This window comes from Emydura macquarii, unplaced genomic scaffold (assembly GCF_026122565.2).
Source record: "Emydura macquarii macquarii isolate MOO-44397 ecotype Brisbane River unplaced genomic scaffold, CSIRO-AGI_Emac_v2 contig_3353, whole genome shotgun sequence".
Lineage (NCBI taxonomy): Eukaryota > Metazoa > Chordata > Testudines > Chelidae > Emydura > Emydura macquarii.
Genome location: NW_027133490.1, coordinates 27,680 through 49,642, shown reverse-complemented (window position 1 = coordinate 49,642; position 21,963 = coordinate 27,680). Strand labels below are relative to the sequence as shown.

The 21,963-nt window shown below is 42.1% G+C and overlaps 1 pseudogene; it reads right to left on the bottom strand.

Moving 5' to 3' along the window:
* Positions 1–398: 398 nt before the first annotated feature.
* Positions 399–21,716, bottom strand: LOC137143933 (butyrophilin subfamily 1 member A1-like; annotated as a pseudogene).
* Positions 21,717–21,963: the final 247 nt, after the last annotated feature.

Here is a 21,963-nt window from a genome sequence, read left to right as displayed (position 1 = left end):
CCCTGCCCATCCCCTGCGTGTGTGTGACAATCACTGTGGTGCCAGCCCTGCAGCGACAGAGGAAGGTGACTGTGGCCCTGCGGCAGGAGCTCTGGCTGGGAGCCCCAGTGAGATCTAACCCCACAGATTGTACAAACCCTCCCTGCCGCTGCGGAGCTTCCAGCTTCTCCCAACCCCCAAACCTCATTAATTAATGCTGGGTCCGGCCACCCCCACGTCTGCCTGTCCCCAGCCCGGCTGTTAATTCTGCCCCTGCCCAGCCCCACATCTGCTGCAGGGAGGGAGTGGGAGGAGTTTCCAGGGGTCATAGAGATGAGGAACCCGGGGGCTAGTTAGATGGGAGTCCTCTAGGGTCATAGAGACTAGGGTGTGTGAGGCTAGAGAGGGTCCCCAGTGTCTCAGGGACACAGTCTGAGCTGGGATCCCCACCACACTCCGAGCCAGGGGCGGATTCTCCCCCCAGGGACAGAGGCCGGCGGGAAAGTGAAGATCGGGGCCTGGTCACCAGCATCGAAAAATGTCACCTGCCCCCGGTCACAGTCCAGACACACCCGGATCCTGCTGGGGACCCGGCTCAGGTGCAGGAGGGTCTCAGGGGTGGTGAGAGCCTCAAACTGATCCCCCCACAGCAGCACAGCCCAGATCCCCTCCTCAGTATTAAGGCTGATCTGTCCCTTCCTCCTCACAGACTCTCTGGCCACCCCCACAGCCCAGTATAGCCCATCCCCCACCTCCACCTCCCAGCAATGTCTCCCCGAGGTGAATCCCTCACAGCCCAGCACACAGGGCTCAGTGTCAAATCTCTCAGGGTTGTCGGGCAGATCCTGCCGTGTGTCTGCCCTTCTCACACTTTTCCCATCCTCAGACAGGTCAAGGTGGGGATTTGCCGTGTCTGGATCCAGAGTCACATTCGCTGGGGAGAGAGAATCAGAGTGTTAGGGGCAGAGCTCAGCCCTGGGGGAGGGTTTGATGGTGTCAGTGACAGAATCTGCCCCGCCTGGAGCGTGAATCAGGAAATCTCCTTCCTCCAGGATTTACCCGGCAGCTCTGAGATGGCAGCAAAGTACTGGGGAGAGTCACTGCCTGGCACAGACGAGTCAGTCACAGAGTGAAAGAATCAGCCGGGCCATGCCTGGGACTTGGAATCTTTCCCCCCTGCCCCGACCTCTCCCCACTGTCTCTAGGCCCTGGCAGATTGTACAACTCAGTGAACATTGACAGAGCTCCCCTCCCCCTCCCCAGCTTGAATCTCTCTGTGTCCCTGCAGCCCCTGAGCTGGACTTTGGTTTGGGGCCTCCCTCCCCCTGGTATCCTGCCTGCTCTGAAATGTCAGTCCTCGGATAGCAACGGGTCAAACAGGAGCAGGATTGAACATGCCCAGAACTGCACTACTCAGCAGCAGTTGCAACACAAAAGTACATGAGCATGAGGGAGGGGTTAACACAGGGGAAGGGCTCATAGTTGAATGAGGAAGAAGCTATGTGTGGGGGGAGCTGTGAAGTAGGTGGCTGGTGGAAAGAAAGAGAGGGCCATGCTAGTGCTGGGAGACTGAAGTGATGTCCTGTTTAACAGGGACAGGAGAATTCTGGTATCATGGTAGTTGGAGAGAAGAGAAAAGAGACAAGATCTGAGGTTGCAGACCTCGTCTGTGCTGGTTTTATTCTGCTGTGTCCTAGTTTAGCAGCCTGATCACAGGAGCTCCCTGGATCGGTATATTGGAGCCAGGAGAGCCTCTGTCTGTGATCAAGGCTCTGTACCTCTGCTTGGGATTAGAGCAAGGATCACCCACAGACACACTCCCTGCTCACCAAGTCAATATGAGGTCACTGCAGAGCTACTGGCTTCCTCCATAGAAAAGATGAAGGAAGAAACAGAGCGGCATTGGAGACAGGCCATCAGAACCTGGAGAGAAAACAAACTCCCCCTGGGCTAGAGGTTGTGGAGCTGCATTTCCCACTGGCTCTGTGCAATGAGTGGAAGCTGCTCTCACAAATCTCTGTCGGGTGCAGAGCCCATGTAGGCAGTGGAGAGGCAGGAAGAGTAGCAGCAATATGATACAGATCATTGTGGTGTGCTAGGACACAATCACAGCCCTGCCTCACCTCATGCTGTGCTGTGAAATGCAGGATGCTGGGAATGAACTAACATGGCCACTGCCACATTCAAGGAAAAAGAGGAACATTGTCTCATGGGAACTGATATATAGACATTGATAAAATACTATCATTAATTACCTTCTTCTATCGGTGCCACGTGTCTTCTCCACCCTAAAACCAAGCACATCATTAGAGATGAGAGCTGATCTCAACAAGTATTTTATGATTCAATATTGTACAAACTATTACGAGGGGAAAATAAAGTGATAAGTTTTCCAGAAGTATCCTGTCATATAAATCATCAGAACCTCCACTGACCTGCATGAGTCTCTCTCTCCCAGGGTGTATCTTCACTGCAGAGTTAGCCCAGGATCTTACTTGGCTGCTGCCCCTAAGCTGTTTATTGCTCAAACACAAAAACTCTGACTCAAGTTTGCTGGTCCTTTCAACTCAGGCTGGCTGGCAAGACTTTGGGTATAGGCTACAGTCCAGGTTCCATTTTAATTCAGGTTGGTTACCTGGGTACTTTGCAGTCTGGATGGAAGCTCAGATGCTGATAGTCCTCCAGTGGTTTCCCACGGTTCCCACAGTACTTTCCCACAGTGCTTTCCCGCAGTTCCCACAGTACCAGAGGCCACCTTCCAAAGTATAGATCCTGGTGGTCTATACATTGGACCATTCCACGTGGTCTGCTACAATTCTATTGCACTTCCAGAGTGCTTCTACAGTGATGTCATCTGGGAGAACATCCTCCCAGCATGCTGCCAGTCGGTCAGGTACTAATATGAGGATCCTGGTTGACCTTTGGTGCGAGGTCAATAATACTCATGATTTGGGGAGGGATGATTTGGGGATCAGCTGTTGCAGGAGGATATCTCCAAGAAGCTGGCAGAGAAGGGAATTTACCAGAGGGAATCACAGTGTAGGGAGAAAATCAAATCCCTCCAGACTACATAAAAGCCAGGATCACATCCCCCAGTCTGACACTCACTGGGAATGTGCCATTTCTACACGGAGCTGGACCAGGTGCCTGGCACTGCCCCAAGCAGAGAGCCCCCTTTCCCTCTGGATGGGCTTTGGACTACGGATGGTGCTGGTGGTTGATCAGGCAAAGCTGGACCAGAGGAGCAAGAGCAAATGCTACATGCTTTGTAGCATAGCCAGAATGACCTGAAGCCTGAGTCCAGGAGCTCTTCGGGGAGCAGATGGGAGAATGGAATGGGAAGGATGCAGAAGAGGGGCCAGCATTGCAGCAGCTGGGTAAGATGCAAGCTGCTAGATTTGTTATTGTTCTGGGGAATATTAACAATGTTTATAACCAATCTCATCACTGACATAGGGATGTTGTGTGCTGGGGGTGGGACTGGTCAGCTTTGATAACAAAGCTTCACGTGAGGTCAGAAGAAACCTCAATTTTCCCTCTTCTTCCTTTCTTGCCCGCTCCTCCCTGGTCACATGGATTCCAAGTATGTATGCAGGCAGGGGAAATAAACACGAAACCAGTGCTGTGTTCTGGCGCACTCTGCTACAGGCATGCAAAGCAGTACAAGCAGTGCTTGGAAATGTAGAGAAATGGGCAGCAGAAGCATATGTGTGTATTTAATCCTGCCTCAGATGAAGGAGCTGAACTAGATGATCTCTTGAAGTCCCTCCCAGCCCTACATTCTATGATCTCACACTGACACTAGCATCACAACATCTCTGGAGGCAGCTTAGTTATTAAGCCCCATGCAGTGCCCTTTACATGCTAAGTGCAGAGCACCTGCAGTATTTCTCACTATTCCAGATCTTGTGTCCAGCTGCCACAGGTGTAAGGTGGATGGGGCTGCAGAGCCCATATGTGGTGGTTCTAGATTGCTGCATCCTAGGTTCAGCAGTGTGTTGATGTTTGCATCAAATGGTCAGTTTTCTAGGCAGAACAAACTTCCCACACTCCCCCCAACTCCTGTGGCTCACTGGTCCTCTCCAGTGATTAATCTGCCCATCAGTCACCAGGTCGTGAAAGACCTCCATGGCATAGATGGATGGTTTTCTACTAGAGGCTTGGAACAGGTCCTCTCTCTTTCATTCCAGAATTTCCAGCAAGTTGAGAACATCCAGTGTTAGCACAGCCTGAAATAATGTTAAGACCATCACTAATAAAAGGTCCTGGAGTTGAAGGTCTGGACAAGCTCTTCACACAGTATCAGAAATGCAGCCTTCCTCATGAAGAAGTTCTGGACCCACTGCTGCTCATCTCAGATCTGCTTGATAATGTAGCTCCCATTGTTCTATTCTTGTTCTCCTGCTCTAGATCTACCGGTCAGCAAAGGAGGAATCCACAGCTATTAAAACCCACATTAGCTATCTCCACAGCTTCATGTCTGCATGATCTCCTCAGCAAGTCATGCCACCGCCTTCCCAGAGTGAAAAGCTGCTTCTGAAATGTCCTGCACCTTGTCTCATGCCCTACATCTGCCTTCTGGTTGTGAAATGAGAGTTGCATTAACGCCAACAGCTGGAGCATCTTCTTATTCTGAGTTGGATCCATGCCTTGCCACTGGCTGGAACAGGGTTGCAGGCAGATGTGTAGTGTTTACCAGGCCAAAAGTGGTTACTATACTGAGTTGATGGGCTAAGATTACTTCTGCGCAAGAGTCCATGAAGGACAGACAAGTTCTCTCACAATACACTGAGAAAGAATTCATAATACAGTGTGGTGCTAAGTACCATGGGATATCCCCCTAGAAGTCCTAGCCCCACACACAGGTGTGAATAGCACCACTGTGGACAAAGCAACATGGGCATGACTTGGGTAGGGCTTTGCAGTGGGGACACTCACACCATGGCAACACTAACGCGGTTCCTCAGACCCGGGTGCAAATTACCAGGACTAACTCCGCAGGGAAGACATTCCTCTAGTGCAGTGTTTCTCAAATAGTCTTCCGCGGAACCCTAGGGTTCCGCGGAACGACTCGAAGGCTCCCGCCGAAGTAGCTGCTCCAGCGCCGCCAAAAACAGCTGACGGGGCTGCCGAAAACAGCTGAGAGAGGCGCCGCCGAATGAAGGCAATACCGCGCCACCGAAAAGTGTAAAATTTTCTAGAATTTTCGGCGGAGGGGGTGCAAGGGTTCCACGGGTATGTTAGGGGCGCAAAAAGGTTCCGTGGGTGGAAAGAAATTGAGAAATACTGCTCTAATGACTACATATTTAAAAGACTTTTCTATGATAAGAAGTCCCATTACCTATGTAACTATTAACAGTTACAATCACAGTTTCCTGTGATTTAGGTTAGATTTTAGGAAAATCTTTCTTACTATTACGGTAATTAAGCAGTGGAACAGGCTTCCAAGGAAGGTTGTGGAATCGCAGGCACTCGCGGTTTTTAGAAGACATTGGACAAACAGCTGTCAGGGATGGTCTCAGTTTACCTGGTCCTGCCTCAGTGCAGGGGGCTGGAGTCGATGACTTCTCAAAATCCCTTCTAACCCTCTATTTGTATGCTTTTGTGTATAGGAGTAGTTCCATTGAATTCAAAGGGTTCTACTCAGATATATAAAATAACATATGAAATCGATAAAAAATAATAAATATTAATAATTTTTTTGAAAAAATGGCCTTTTTCAGAAAAATATGGTTTGTGGATTTTTTGTTTGTTTGTTGGCAAAAAGTTGTGAGTATTATGAAAATTAAATTACAAATATGTATACTTAGATAAAATGATTTGGGTATTTGCTGTTTCTCTGGTTAGTAGAAACAAATCTATTGAGAGAGATCATGTCTTACCACAAAGGTGAAAAGGTTCATTCCCCCCCTTCTTTTATATATTACATGTTTTTATTACATTAGGTTGCCATTGTTAAGGTAAAGAATGAGTGATTATTTCTATTCAAATCCCTATTTTATTTATATCACATTTATCTCTTCTGTCTCATTTCTCAGTACTGTCAGTACTAAAGTTAAGACTGAGAGCTCATTTCGATTTAAACCTCTTCCTTTTAATTGTTTATTGCGTTTTCCAAATGATCTTTTAGTGTGAAAATTATCAATCTTAGCCTTACCCCACATTAAAGAAATAAATCAAGACGTGTGCACACAAATACACCAAAACCCTCACCTGATCAAGATACAGTTATGTAGAAAGTTGTAGTTGTGGAAAGAGAGGAAAGGAGACTTACCAAATGCTGCCATAAGTTTCCCTTTAAAATATGGAAAAAAATATTGATTATCGAGAGCTTCCTTCTGCAATAATACACAGTAAAGGAGCGAAATTCACGGGGTATGGAAGGCTGTATGTGAGTTATATGGAAGTCGGGCAGAAAGATTTGACAATGAATTATTTTTTGGCTCTCATGACTCAAAACAAGCTTAGTTTGAAAGCTGAACAATAGCTCTGAATTTCTTTCCTGTCTGCACAAAAACGAAGCGTTTATTAACTGTGTTTCCGCAGTGGCACTTTTGATAGGGCTCATCCACATAGTGTCAAACCTCAAGTATAACTTTCTTCTTTTACAAGCTAAAGTTCTTTTGTACTAAGTTGTCAGTATTAAGGTAAAGATGCGAGCTTACTTTTGTTCTACCCTGACACTCAGAGAGATCACTGCAATACAAAACTAGTTTTGTTAATTAAAACACTTCAGATTATGTTTTGGTTTGGAAGTCCTCAGATTTATCTTTCCCTAATTTCTTTTAAAATGTTACTCTAAAATGAAAAAACTCCAGAAATTAAAGAAACAAATCACCCACCCATATGAGGCATCACAATATTATGTAAAAATTTTCTCATCAGAGGGCAGAGAATCACACTTACCATTTTCTGCATTGTGTTTCCCAGTAAAGAAAGAAAGAGGGGAAAAAAATGTTACATGTTTCCCTTTATTTCATTTTATCTTCAATATGACAATAGGCTGAGAGATTATTTTTATTAAATCTCCTCTTCAGGAAGTCAGACTAGAGAATCCAGTCTTCCCTTCAGCTATTAAACTCTGTGAATCAAAATGATCAACTTTTCAAAGTAACTTTAGTTGTCAGATTCATCCAGTTTATTCTTTTCCCAAATTTTATAAAATTACATTAAACAAGCAACCCCCACTGCTCAAAAAAAAAAAAAAAAGAATAAAAGAAGGAAAATTTAAAAGGAAACAACTCCACAACAATGCAGCAAATTCCCTCATCAGGATCCAATTTTGTACAAAGTATTTCTTGTTAGAGGAAGGATAATGACACTTAATAATTTCTATATCTCCTTTGCATAAAAATTATTATATTTTTGTTACCCATTTCCCTTTTCTTTTGATTTATTTCTATTTATCATCAATACGACAGTGAAAGCTGAGAAATCTAACTTGTCCTCAAAATACCAGACTAGAGGATCCAGTGGTTCCTTCTGCTCTTAAACTCAGTGACTCTATGACTCTATTGCTTATCAATTTCTCAACTTTGGTGGGAAATTTATCCACTTTAGTCTTTCCCCACATTTTATAAAGTTACAACAATACCCCCCCTAAAAAAAGAATAATAATTAAAAGCAAGCAAGCAAACAATAAAAATGGGTTTAATACTGCAACAAAATTCTAAAAGTAAAAAAAAATTAAAAGCAAATAACTCTTCAATAATTAAAAAAGCTCGCACATGAGGATTTGGTACGAAAATTTCTTGTCAGAGGAAGGTTAATGACACTTACCAATTTCTACATCTCGTTTGCCTAAAAATTAAAGAGAAATACACATATTGTTTGTTAGGTGTTTCCCTTTTCTTATGTTTTATTTCCTTATATCATCAATATGACTGTGAAGGCTGAGAGAAATCAACCTCCTCTTCAGGACATCAGACGATAGAGGATCCAATGATCCCTTTTGGTTTTACACTCTGTGATTCTATTGCCTATCAGTTTTTCAAATTAGATTATGGTGTGAAATCAATCCAGTTTTGAGTCTCCCCAAGTTACACTAACTCCCCAACCAAAGAAACAGTAATAACGAAAAGCAAGCAGCCAAACAAACAAAAACAGGTTAAATATTGCAACAACATTTTAAAAGTGGAATTTAAAGGCAAACAATTTCACACCAATTAAACAAACTCCCACATGAGAATCCAATTTGGTACAAAAGAAATTCTTGTCAGAGGAGGGATAATGACACCAATTTCTGTATCTCGTTTGCCTAAAAATTAAACAGAAATACCTGTATTGTTTGTTAGGTGCGTGATGATGTCTAGATTATGGGTGACCATTTATAATATTATCGATACCCATATTGCTAAATGACAATAATTCGTACAAGGTATGCCATGCCAGGTACCAATGGAAAAGTCATGATTCGCTGGGATTGATAAGCACGTTTCTATGTATGTCTCAGTTTTGCATTATGAGTTCTAAAGATGTCTGGTATATTTGTATTTCACTCTTGTGCTGGGTTTCTGGGTGACACCCCAGACAGGATGGCAGCAGCACTAAGCCTGTTTAATGGCCCATGCAGAGAACTCACAGGTACAATGAGCCCAGTGAAAGAACCCAGGGACTACACCTTATGAGTCACCAGGACATGTAAGAACATGCCTATGGACAGGGGACTCTGAATCTTTTCCATGTCATTGTTGCAACGCAGTACCTGATATGTCCACCTCTCGCCCCCACCTACCCACCTGGTGCATCAGTAAAACCTCGACCTGACCTTATTAGGCCATTAGCTCACTCCTGCTGAAACTGACCTTATTAGGCAATTTCCTTGCTCCTCCTGAAACTGACCAGGTGACTGGGAGCAGCTGGCTACATGACCAGTAGCACAGCCTCCCTAACGGTCGGCTCACCTCCCAGCCAAAGGTTTGCCCTGATTCAAATGTCTCTCCTCCAATCAGGAGTAACCTTGGCCACCTGAAGTGATTAGTTTAAAGCCAGGGCACGCCCCAGGCTCCAGAGAGAACTCACCATCTGCTAGACACACCAGCTGCCCTGTTTTTTCCCTCTCCCACTCCGGACTCCGAGCCTGAACGTGTAAACCTGCTCTGTGTTGCTACTTAGCTTCAGGGGTGATGTTGCAACTTTCCCTCCTGGGACTGGTAAGATCCTAACCTTCTTTCTCTTTCAGTTTCTGTTTTAAATCTGCTCTGAAAGCAGAAGCCGCCCCCCCCCCCATTGCTAACCTTCTCCCTCTTTCAGTTTCTGTTTTAAATCTGCTCTGAAAGCAGAAGCCGCCCCCCCCCATTGCTAACCTTCTCCCTCTTTCAGTTTCTGTTTTAAATCTGCTCTGAAAGCAGAAGCTGCCCCCCCCCCAATGCTAACTCTCTTTCCCTTTCAGTTTCTGTTTTAAACCTACTCTGAAAGCAGAAGCTGCCCCTCCCCCCATTGCTAACCCTCTCTCTCATTTAGTTTGTTTTAACTGCCCGTGTGCCCCTTTGCAGTTAACTGCCCGTGTGCCCCTTTGCAGCTAACTGCCCGTGTGACCCCCCCTTCTGTGCAGTTTCTGTTTTAAACCCCGTTTGCCCCTTTGCAGTTGACTGCCCGTTTGCCCCTTTGCAGTTGACTGCCCGTGTGACTCCCCCCTTTCTGTGCCTTGTAATTAACTCATTGTCTGTGAAATCTCTATGTGAGAGCATTCCCTCCTGTAGATAACTGCTTCTGCCTCTGTGCTTTTCAGTTAAGTCTGTGTAACGCCTTTCTGTTTCCTACAAGCAACTAGTTGTCTGGGTAGCATAATGGTAAATGTCCCTGTCTACCATGTGGAAGACCAGGGTTTGATTCCTGGTCAAGGAACCACTCTCTGGTTAATATTAGTTTAGGTCTTTGTAGTTAGTTGCCTGTTTAATACTTTCTTATATCAGTTTGTTTTGTGCTTAATTGTTTTTATGTCCTTTTATAACTAGTTCTGTTTAATACTTTCTTATATCAGTTTATGTTTTGTGCTTAATTGTTTTTAAGTCCTTTTATAACTAGTTAAAACTATATTACTCCTGTGTTTATAATTAAACTCATTTATTTCCAATTGATTAATTATTGACTCTGGGGGATCTTTTACCTGTCGGAACAGTCATGTGCTGTGTGACTGTGTTTGAGACATGCTGCATGGGAAAGGTACATAAAAGGCAGCTGCACCATCCCCGTCTTGTCTTCATTCCTGCTTCCTACCTCTGGAGCAACTCATCTACAACTGAAGCTGTGAAACAAAGGACTGAGACCCATCCAGGTACTGGAGGTATAACAGAGGGACTGTACGAGCCTGCAATTCCACAGTTCTACTCAGAATCTAATATATATGGACTTTTAAGTAATTTTATCTATCTGATTGCTTTGGCCATTTGGCCATCTTTTTAACTAAGCCTTTAGTTTTAGTTACTGAAGGATTGGCTGGCAGTGTGATATTTCGGGTAAAATTCAAACTTATATTGATTTGGTAACGTGCCTGACCCTTTTGGGATCAGGAGAACATTTTTGGTAAAGGGAACAGAGTTTTAATAACTTCTCTCTTTACTTGACCTAGTTGCTAATTGGGGGCCAGAGACTGAAATGCAATAAAAGGGGCTGTGTGTTTCCTGTTGTAACTTCATAATAATCAGTGTTGGGGATCAGAAGTACTGTTAATAACTGGTTGGGGAATCTAACTGCAGTGTCACCAGCCAGTCTGGAAGACTCTCCTCTCATTTTGCAGCCTGCCCTGACCTCGTAATTTGCAAGTGGCCTGCCCTAAGCACAGATAGGTCACCAGGTATTTCCCTTTTCTTATCTTTTATTTCTTTTTATGACAGTAAAGGCTGAGCAATTACTTCTATTCAATCTCCTTTTAAGAAGGTCAAACTAGAGGATCTGTTCATCTGTACTGGTCTTAAACTCTGTGACTCTACAACTCTATTGCTTAAAAATTTTTCAAATTATCTTTTGGTGTGAACTGAAATTAATCCAGTTTCGTTTTTCCCCACATTTTATAAAGTTACATTTGAAAACATACCCCACGCCCCGCCAAAAGAATGATAATAATAAAAAAGCAAGCAAATAAACAAACAATAAAAGGTTTCATATTGCAACTATTTTAAAAGTTCAATTAAAATCAAACACCTCCACCACAATTAAACAAACTCCCACATGAGGATCCAAATTGGTACAAAAATTATCTTGTCAAAGGAAGGATAAAGACACTTATTTATTTCTTGATCCTGTTTGTCTAAAATGTAAGGAGAAATAAATATATATGTTTGTTAGGCATTTTTCTTTCCTTACGTTTTATTTCTTTTTACCATCAATACGACAGTGAAGGCTGAAAGAAATCAAACTCCTTTTCAGGACGTCAGATGAGAGAGGGACCAGTGACTCCTTCTGATCTTAATCTCTGTGACTCTATTTCTTATCAGTTTTTCTAATCAGTTTTTGGTGTGAAATCTATCCAATTATTGTTTCCCCACATTTTATACAATTACACTAACCCTCCAAAAAAGAATAATAATGATAACAAAAAAAAAAAACAACCAAAAAATAAAGGCTACGTATTGCAAAAAAATTGTAGAAGTTAAATTTAAAAGCAAACAACTCCACAACAATTAAACAAAGTCCCCCATGAGGTTCCAATTTGATACAAACAATTTCTTGTTAGAGGAAGGATAATGACACTTACCAATTTCATCATCTTGTTTGCCTAAAAATTAAACAGAAATATACATATTTTTTGTTAGGTGTTTTCATTTTCTTATGTTTAATTTCTGTTTTATCATCAGTATGACAATAAAGACTGAGAGATTATTTCTATTCAATCTCCTCTTAAGGAGGTCAAACTAGAGCATCTGGTCATCCCTTCTAGTCTTAAATTCTATGTGTATTGCTTATCAATATTTCAAATAAGTTTTTGTTGTGAACTAAAATTCTTCCAATTTCATCTTTCCTCACATTATAAAAAAGTACATTACAAAAGGAACCCCCCCCCCACAATCTCCCAAAATACTACTATTACTACTAGTAAAACAAGAAAACCAACAATAAAAGGTTTGATATTGCAAATCCATTAAAAGTTCAATTTTAAAACAAATACCTCCACCACAATTAAACAAACTCCCACAACAGGATTCGAATTGGTACTAAAGGCATCTTGTCAGAGGAAGGATGATACCACTTACTTATTTCTTGATGTAGTTGGTCTAAAATTTAAACAGAAATAAATACATTGTTTTGGTAAGTGTTTCCCTTTTCTTAAGTTTTATATTTCTTTACCATCAAGACAACAATGAAGTCTGAGAGAAATCAAACTCCTCTTCAGGATGTCAAACGAGAGAGATCAATGGTCCCTTCTTGTCTTAAAATCTGTGACTCTATGACTCTATGACTTATTAGTCTTTCAAATTAGCTTTTGGTGTGAATTGTTTCCCCACATTTTGTAAAATTACACTAACCCCTCCAAAAAAGAATAATAGTAATTAAAAGCAAGTAAATGGACTAAAAGAAGTTTCATATTGCAACAAAATTGTAAAAGTTAAATTTAAAAATGAACAGCTCTACCACAATTATACGAAGTCCCCCAGGAGGATCCTATCTGGTACAAACAATTTCTTGTTAGATGAAGGAGAATGACATTTACCAATTTCGTTATCTCGTTTGCCTAAAAATTAAACAGAAATACACATATTGTTTGTTAGGTGTTTTCATTTTCTCATGTTTAATTTTTCTTTATCATCAGTACGACAGTAAAGACTGATAGATTATTTCTATTCAATTTCCTCTTAAGGAGGTCAAACTAGAGGATCTGGTCATCCCTTCTAGCCTTAAACTCTACGTGTATTGCTTATCAATATTTCAAATAAGTTTTTGTTGTGAACTGAAATTCTTCCAGTTTCATCTTTCACCACATTTTATAAAGGTACATTAAAAAACGAACCCACTCAATCTCCCAAAATATTACTACAACTACTAGTAAAGAAAGAAAATCAACAATAAAAGTTTTCATATTGCAAATATTTTAAAAGTTCAATTTAAATACAAGCACCTCCATCACGTTTAAACAAACTCCCAACATGAGAATCCAAATTGGTACAAAAAGATTCTTGTCAGAAGAAGGATAATGAAACTTACTTATTTCTTGATCTCGTTTGTCTAAAAGTTAAATAGAAATAAATATATATTTTTGTTAGGCATTTCCTTTTCTTATGTTTAATTTCTCTTTATCATCAGTATGACAGCGAAGATTGAGAGATTATTTCTATTCAGTCTCCTCTTAAGGAGGTCAGGCTAGAGAATCCAGTCATCCCACCTGGTCTTAACCTCTGTGACTTTTTGACTTTATTGCTTATCAATGTTTCAAATTAGCTTTTGGTGTGAACTGAAATTCATCCAGTTTAGTCTTTCCCCACATTTTATAAAGTTACATGAAAAACAAACTCCCACGCCCCGCTATAAGAATGATAATAGTAATAAAAAAAGCAAGCAAGTGAACAATCAATGAAAGGTTTCCTATTGCAACACTTTTACAAGTTCAATTTAAAAACAAACACCTCCACCACAATTAAACAAACTCCCACAGGAATGGTCCAAACTGGTGGAAAAAGTTTCTTGTCAGAGGAAAGATAATGCCACTTACTTATTTCTTCATCTCGTTTGTCTAAAAATTAAAAAGAAATAAATATATATTTTTGTTAGGCGTTCCCCTTATGTTTTATTTCGCTTTATCATCAATATGACAGTTAAGGCTGAGAGAAATCAAACTCCTATTCAGTATGTCAGGTGAGAGAAGGACCAGTGTCCATCCTGTTCTTAAACTCTGTTACTCTATTTCTTATCAGTTTTTGAAATTAGCTTTTGGCGTGAAATGTATACAATTTAGTGTTTCCCCACATTTGTACAATTGATTTAACCCCTCCAAAAACAACAATAAGAATAAAAAGTAAGTAAACAAACAAAAAGATGTTTCATATTGCAACAAAACTGTAAAAGTTACATTTAAAAGCAAACAACTCCACAACAATCGAACAAACTCCCACATGAGGACCCAATCTGGTGCAAAATATTTCTTGTCTGAGGAAGGATAATGACACTTACCAATTTCATCATCTCGTTTGCCTAAAAATTAAACAGACATATTGTTTGTTAGGTGTTTCCCATTTCTCATGTTTAATTTCTCTTTATCATCAGTATGACAGTAAAGACTGAGAGATTATTTCTATGCAATCTCCTCTTAAGGAGGTCAAACTAGAGCATCTGGTCATCCCATCTGGTCTTAAACTCTGCCTTTATTGCTTAACAATTTTTCAAATAAGCTTCCAGTTTTATCTTTCCCCACATTTTACAAACTACATTAAAAAAGGAACTCCCTCAATCTGCCAAAATACTACTACCACTACTACAACTAGTAGAGCAAGAAAACCAACAATGAAAGTTTTAATATTGAATTTATATTAAAAGTTCAATTTTAACACAAACACCTCCACCACAATTAAACAAACTCCCACAGAAATGATCCAAATTGGTATGGTATTCAATCTACTCTTAAGGAGGTTAGACTAAAGGATCCAGTCATCCCTTCTGGTCTTAAATGCTGTGACTCTACAACTCTATGGCTTATTATTTTTTCAAATTAGCTTTTGGTGTGAAATTAATCCAGTTTAGTGTTTCCCCACGTTTTATATAGTTACATTAAAAAACATGCCCCTCAAAGAAAGAATGATAATAATAAAAAACAAGTAAGCAAAAAATCAAAAATAGGTTTAATAATGCAAAAAAAAAAAAAAAAAACACACAACTCCACAGCAAATGAATAAACTCCTTGTAATGGAGTATACCAGTTTAAAACCATTCCCTTTGGACTTAATGGGGCTGCTGCCACTTTCCAGCCACTGATGGAAGAAGTGGACACATACATTCTATGCAGCCACCTACATTGATGATATCATCTACAGTGAGAACTGGGTCAAGCATATGAAGCATGTTGCTGCGGTATTATGAGCTCTCAAAGAGGCAGGTTAGACCCAGAAGCCAGTAGAATTCCAATCAGACTTCTAAAAGTCCTTTATTCTCCAAAGAGATGTCTGATATCAGATTCAAGAATTTGGAGGAGGAGAACACCCTGTTCTCTATTTCAGCAGGAAATTGTTCCCACAGGAGGTAGCCTAATTGAAGGACAGAAAGGCCCTGGAGGTGAAAGGAGCCATTGACGCTCTAAGCAATTATTTGTGGGGGCAGCCCTTCCACCTAATAACTGACCATGCCCCACTCCACTGGCTGAACTCAATGACAGACCATAACCCAGGTAATATGCAGCTGTATCTGTCAATGCAGCCATGTAGCTTTCAGCTGGTACATCATTCAGGCACAGAAAACAAATATGCTGACTTCTTATCACAGGATGGTGGGGACACGAACTGGTCCCAGGACACCACAGCCTAAAGTCTGACGGGAAGGATGTGTGAGGGGGTCGTATACAAACCCACTCATGGCCTGAAGAGTGAAAGGACGGTACTGGGTCCAGTGCTGCAGATCATGCTCCAACTGGAGAAAGGGATGAAAAGGGCGTAATCCAGCTCACAAGGGAGAAGCTGAGGATGACAGTCGTACCCTGAAGGGTCCTGACAAGAACATAAGAACGGCCATATTGGGTCAGACCATTGATCCATCTAACCCAGTATCCTGTCTTCCGACAGTCAACAGAGAAGCCTTCCAACAAGGCTGCCAGAGAGGTCTCCCCAAGGGTATCCTTAGCCTGGTTGGGGCTGATGCTTTGATTTCCTTTTCTTTTTCTTTTCCCCCATCTTGGACTGGAAGCTGCAGTAGAACAGCAGAGGGTAGGAAGTGATGCAGGGAGGGCGACTCAGAGGACCACTTTGGGGACCAGACATTGTTGACCCTCCTCTTGGGTCAGGGCCAGGTGAAATGGATGGGCTGGGCTCCCCTACCACTGTGCGACTCCATGCTCCTCTGATTAAAAGAGGACCTGGACAGCAAGACCTGCCCACTGGGAGGGGGAACTAAGTGTACTAACCACTAGGTCACATAACCCAGCGATGACTCAAATTACACTCCCACGTGAGCATCCAATTTGGTACAAAAATTTCTTATCAGAGGAAGGACAATGACATTTACCAATTTCTAGATCTCGTTTCACTAGAGAATAAACAGAAATACATATAAAAGTTTATGAGTTTTCCTTCCCTTCCATGTTGTTTCTCTTTATCATCAATACAAAAGTTCAGGCAGGTGATTATTTCTATTCAACTTCTTTTCTATTGCTTCTTCACACACCCCAAATAACATTGTGGTGTGAAGTTTATCTAATTTAGACTTACTCCAAATTTTATAAAACTAGACTCTGTCAAGGGGCCACACCCCCATCACAGACGGGAAAAGACGAAAACTCCTCTGGGTTCAAGTGGTATTAACCAGGCATTGCTGCAGGGCCTGCTCCACTTGGAGGACGTGATCTTGAAAGGGAGAGTTTGTCACAGGAAAGGGTGGCAGCCAGGAGGAAGGCTGCTGGAACTCAGAGGTAGGCAATTCTTGCAACAGAGCCGCTGGTAGGAAGACAACTTGTGAATGTATGTTACTCAAAAAGGCCCTTCCAACCAGGTCCAAGCTGACTGCAGCAGGGAGTGGTTGAAGACAAACCCTGTCCTGGGGTCCAGCAGTTCTTAAAAATCTGTCATGGATTCACTTGATAGTGCTACACCCCCAGCTTTGGAACAGCCTCTAGACCCTTCAGTCTGTCAGACTCCTTAGAGACACACTTCAGGGATAAACACACCTCACCGAGCATTCACAGTGACACTCAAAGAGCGCTGTCAGTACAGTCGGGTGTATTAGTTACCTGGACACAGTTGCCTAGGAAGTCCTCAGCTTGTCACCAAGAATGGAAGGTTACAGCACAGACCATTCTGGTCAGCCAAGAGCCCAGCCAAGCTGTAGTGAACCTCACTGTCCTAGCTCTGTCTGTCTCTATGTCTGTCTGACCCCCTTGGTCAGACCCCAGGTCAGAGCCCCGACTCCTTCCAGCAGCCACTACCTATCCCCCACCTCACACCTCTCCAGTCCTTTGCTCTTGAGCTGGGGGATGTTGCTCAACTTCCCTGCTCAGGTGTGGGGAAATCCATCTGCCTCTGGGTCATTGGTTGCTAGGTGCCAATGTCCAGGTGACTGGAGTTGCCATGGTCTTCTCAGATGCTCTATCGATATAGAGACTAAAGCCCAGACAGCCAGGCAGCACCTGCGCTTATGTCTCCTAGCCTGCTCTGAGAGCAAACAGTCCTTTGCCCCCTACTGGGTAACAATGCCGCATATAGGGGAAACTGAGGCACACATATGCTTGTTAAACATATTACAGAACATTCCCACTGCAGCACACCTTCATTAACAAGCCAGACCTCTGTAGATTCTTGTGAAAAACTCTGAGGCTGAGGTCTCGTCTGCACTGAAAACTTGGCATAGCCACTTCTCTCAGGTGTGTGAAAAATCCACAACCCTGAGACACATGCCTCTGCTGAGCTCATTCCCTAATTAGAAGGACTTTAGGGAAAGGGTCTCTGGAAACACCCAAACAAACTCCAAAAAGATTCAGCCGATCACACACACACCAACCTCTTCACCCTGCCCACCTGGATACACACACAAAAATAAAAATAAATCAAAAGAAACAACCAAGCATATATACAAATGTGTAACTATTGTCAAAAATTGCATTTGTGGAAAACGGAAAATTGAAACTTACCAACTTCTTCAGTGAGTTTCCCTTAAAAATACAGAAATAAACAAATTATTCTGATCTCGTGCTTCATGAGAGTTAGAACACAACATGCTCTAGTAACAAAATTTATTAGGAGCATAGAGAGACATGTCCCATTTATTTGGAAATTGGGCAGATATTCTTTATGGATTAAGTGAACATACGCATGGACAGGGATGTCTGAGTTATGTAAAAGTTTATATGACTTTTTTTCCCCCCGTGACTGAAGAACAAATGTGTTCATTTACTGATTTACCACAGGGCGTTTCTATAGGGCCCATCACTGTAATGTCAAGGTGCACTACACTTCATTAGCAAAAAATAGATTTGAAGTACCCATATGGGAGCCTAGGCTTTGCAAAACCTTGTCTCAAGTGGGACCAGAGACAGACAGCTGTAACCCCCTGAGAACTGGGAAAGAGGGGGAGATGGAGGACCGAGCAGAACACAGCTGTGTCTTCTGTGATGTGATTGTCTGGTTCACTTTCTATTCTCTCTCCCATCCACCTCTGCCACCACCCTCTATCAATAAATGCACATATATTCTTCTTCTTTATTAGGATAAGATCAGCAGGTCACACATTCATTTCATGTTCAGTTCCTAAATTTCTCTTATTTATTTATTAGAATATAACCTTCATGTCCAGTGTATTTCTCCCTCTGATAGTTACCTTTCATTTTAAAGTGATAAATAACGAGGCCAATCAAACAAACAAACAAAACCATCAGGATCAAACTCAGAGCCACCAACCAGGGATTCACCTTCGGGAAAAAGGGTTCTGAAAAACAAAATGCCCAGGACTTTCCTTAGTTTGGAAGCGGTGACTAAAGGCAGATGTTTTTATTTAATAGAAATACATAGATAGTGCCCAGCAGGATTTGTGCAAGACAAGAGTGAAAGAATGGCTATGTGTGTATGACACAAAATACCAGAAATTGATCTTAAAAATGGCTCCAACCAACACAGCTTTAACACTGATTTATGCTTGAAAAACAGGCCTGGTTTGATTCATTGCTATTCAGAGGACTGTAGACTTCAGGGCCAAATTATCTGCTCATAAAACCCCATTAACCTCAATAGACCTATACCAGCAAATAATTTGTCCCTTAGTGTTCAGCAACATTCAGAAATTATCAGATTAATTAGAATATTTTTGAAAAATCCCCTATTACCTTCAAATATTTGTAGAAATCACAATCACAATTCCTGAAGATCTCGGTGCAGCAAACTAACTAATTTCCATTTGCTGGTCTTGTGTTCACAGTGATTCAGTCACAGACTCATAGACTTAAGGTCAGAAGGGACCAATATGTTCATCTACTCTGACGCCTGCACAACGCAGGCCATAGAACCTCACCCACCCACTCCTGTAATAGACCCCTAGCCTATGACTGACTTATTGAAGTCCTCAGATCACGGTTTAAAGACTCCATGATGGATATAACCAGGATGGACTTTCAAATGTGCCTGAGGCCTTCTCTGCACATGGTTTCTGCTCCTATTTAGTGAAACTGGGGCCACCTTCTTATGGAGTCATTGTTAAATAGGTTCAAGAGTTGACAACCACTGTGGGTTCCACCAATTTATAGAAATTACTGCACAAAACCTTAAATAATAAATCAGCTTAATAGTGCCCTGCCTCCATTTAACTGAAGTCGGTAAGGAACTGACTGAAGATAAATCTATACAGGGCACGCTGAAACTTGTATGAGCGCTCACCGAAGGAAGTACCATTGATTAACTTAATAGTTAATAAGTGCAACTTTTGTGTGTAGACCAGGGTAAATCGAGTCCCTTTGTGGATCTGGACCAAAGTGACATAAGGAGCACAAGTCCCGTTGAACGTCAGTAGAAACAACATCATCATATGATTTAGGTGACATTTCACACAAGTAATCAGGAATTAATTGGTGCAGCAACAAGATCACAAACAAGCCACAGCACAGAATTTACCACATTTAAATAAATCATTAATATGAATTTAAGGTGTCAGGAACATCTTGTGTCAGTGAATTGAGTGAAAATTTCATCTAAAAATGGTGGAAGGTGGGTGTGTCTGTGTGTGTGTGTGTGTGTGTGTGCGCGTGTCTGCGCGCGCGCACGTGCACTAGAATATCAGGAAAGTCAGGCTTAATATTAAATTTACATGAAATCTAAAACTTTCATAGTCTTAATACTCACAATTAAGGGAATCAGGCTGCCTAAACTGTGATCCTGTAAAGATACCAGCCTCCCATCTTTCTTTGTATGTGGATTATAAAATACCCAGCACAGATGTTTCAGTTCTTTTTTTCCTATGTCATGTTTTATTTCTAGCGATGGTGAGATCAGGGTGGGATTTGAATGGTAACTGACCTGCTATATAAACTGCCGATTCCTTGTCTTGATTGAGAACGGTGTTTCTGATGCAGCAGGACAAGTTTTGGTTTGACTGTTCTTTTACAATGATAGCAGTTTCTGTTTCAAACAGGTTGTTATCCCCTCGGGATTTTGTTTCAGAGAGTGATGGTAAATGTTGCCCATTGAGATCTTCCCACAGCACCTCAGGCTCTGGGTACCACCCAGCTGATCGACAAACCACCCGGATCCCTCCATCCTGATGACCCTCAACAGAGATCAGAGGAGCAGAGCCTAGTCCTAAGGGGGAAATACATAAAGGTGTTAATTCCATGAATTATTTTATAAGGCATAAGGAATTAGGGACAGTTTGTGGATCCCTTCCTTATACTAGGAAGCACTAATTCATGTGGGTAGCCAGTTGAAGGGATAAATGGGTACTGGAATCTCTGAAATCCCAATGTTCATGGACACACAAAAATGTGAAGAAATATTTAAAATAAGAGCACTGAGTCAGTGGGAAATATTGTCCTCTCAACACAGAAGCAACTGAGTGCTCAGCACCTTTGGAGATATGACCCCTACATTTTGATATCCGAATGGGATAGGAACTTTTGGAAAATCTGACAGTAAGTGCATTGGATAGATATATTTATTTAAAAAAAAAAATCCAATTGGCTTCATGGTTACAGTGTCAAAGCAGCATGTGAGAAAGATCCTTCTTGTCTAAGAGTGGTAAATACATAACTCCCCACCACTCCCATCATCATTATATAGTCTCAGCAAATAAGAAGGCTGCAATTTGATTTTAACTACACCCCTAAGTAACAACCAGTAGTGAACTAATCAGAAGACCATAAAAGTCTGGCAATCCCACCTTAGCCACACATCCTAGAAATGACTGCAGAGCAACTGGAAGGCTACATTTGTCCACAATTCCTTTCCCCCTTAACTAAGACCCCGTTGGACTGAATCAAGATATGGCAAGGAAGTGCCTTGGCCACCCTGAAAATGTTTTTATAACATGTCAGTAAAGATGTCAGCATATTTTCCCGAATATGAAAGTGGCTGTTTCCTCAAATTTAGACACACTCTGTTATTGTGAAATATTTCACAATCAGGAAGTCACAGCTGTTGTAATAGGAAAGAATAAAGCCTGCAGACCACACAAAGATAAAACTGTCACAAACCACTGACCTGCTACCCGCAGTTCCAATATGGTTTCATCATACAAAATACCCTCTTGAACAAAACAGAGGTATTGTCCTTCATCAGAGGGTCTGATACTGAGAATCCTCAAGGGAACATTTCCATCTGTGAGTCCAGCTTTTGAAAGCTCTGTCCTTCCCCGATACTCTGGCATCTGCCCTTCATACTGATCCTTCCCATCACGATACAGGTGCACAAAGGATAAAAACTGAGAGTGGAACCATTTCACCTCCATGTTTGCAGCGCTCATCCTGGGGGACAGGTGACAGGGCAACACAGTGTCCTGACCCAGGGTGGCAATGACAGGGTCACGGGATCCAATCACTGTGAACTTTGCTGGAAAAAAGCACCAGGACAAAAGCATGGCTCAGAGGAAGGTGCGAATTGGACAGGAAGGACACATCCAACAGGTTCCATTTGATACAAACTTTCCAAAAAGTTCAGGCAGAGGCAGACACCGGACACGGAACATTTCATCCTGAATGTTTCAGGGAGAGCAGTGCTCATGTGCAGTGGGGGTGGGGCTGTGTTATAAGAACACTCAGCCGCAGTGCATGGCCCAGACACACAGCACTGAGAGGGGGCGTGGAGCTGATAACAGATAAGCTTGGCGCATGGCAGAGGCACAGAGCACTGGACGGAGTGGGGAGCAGAGAATAGGTAG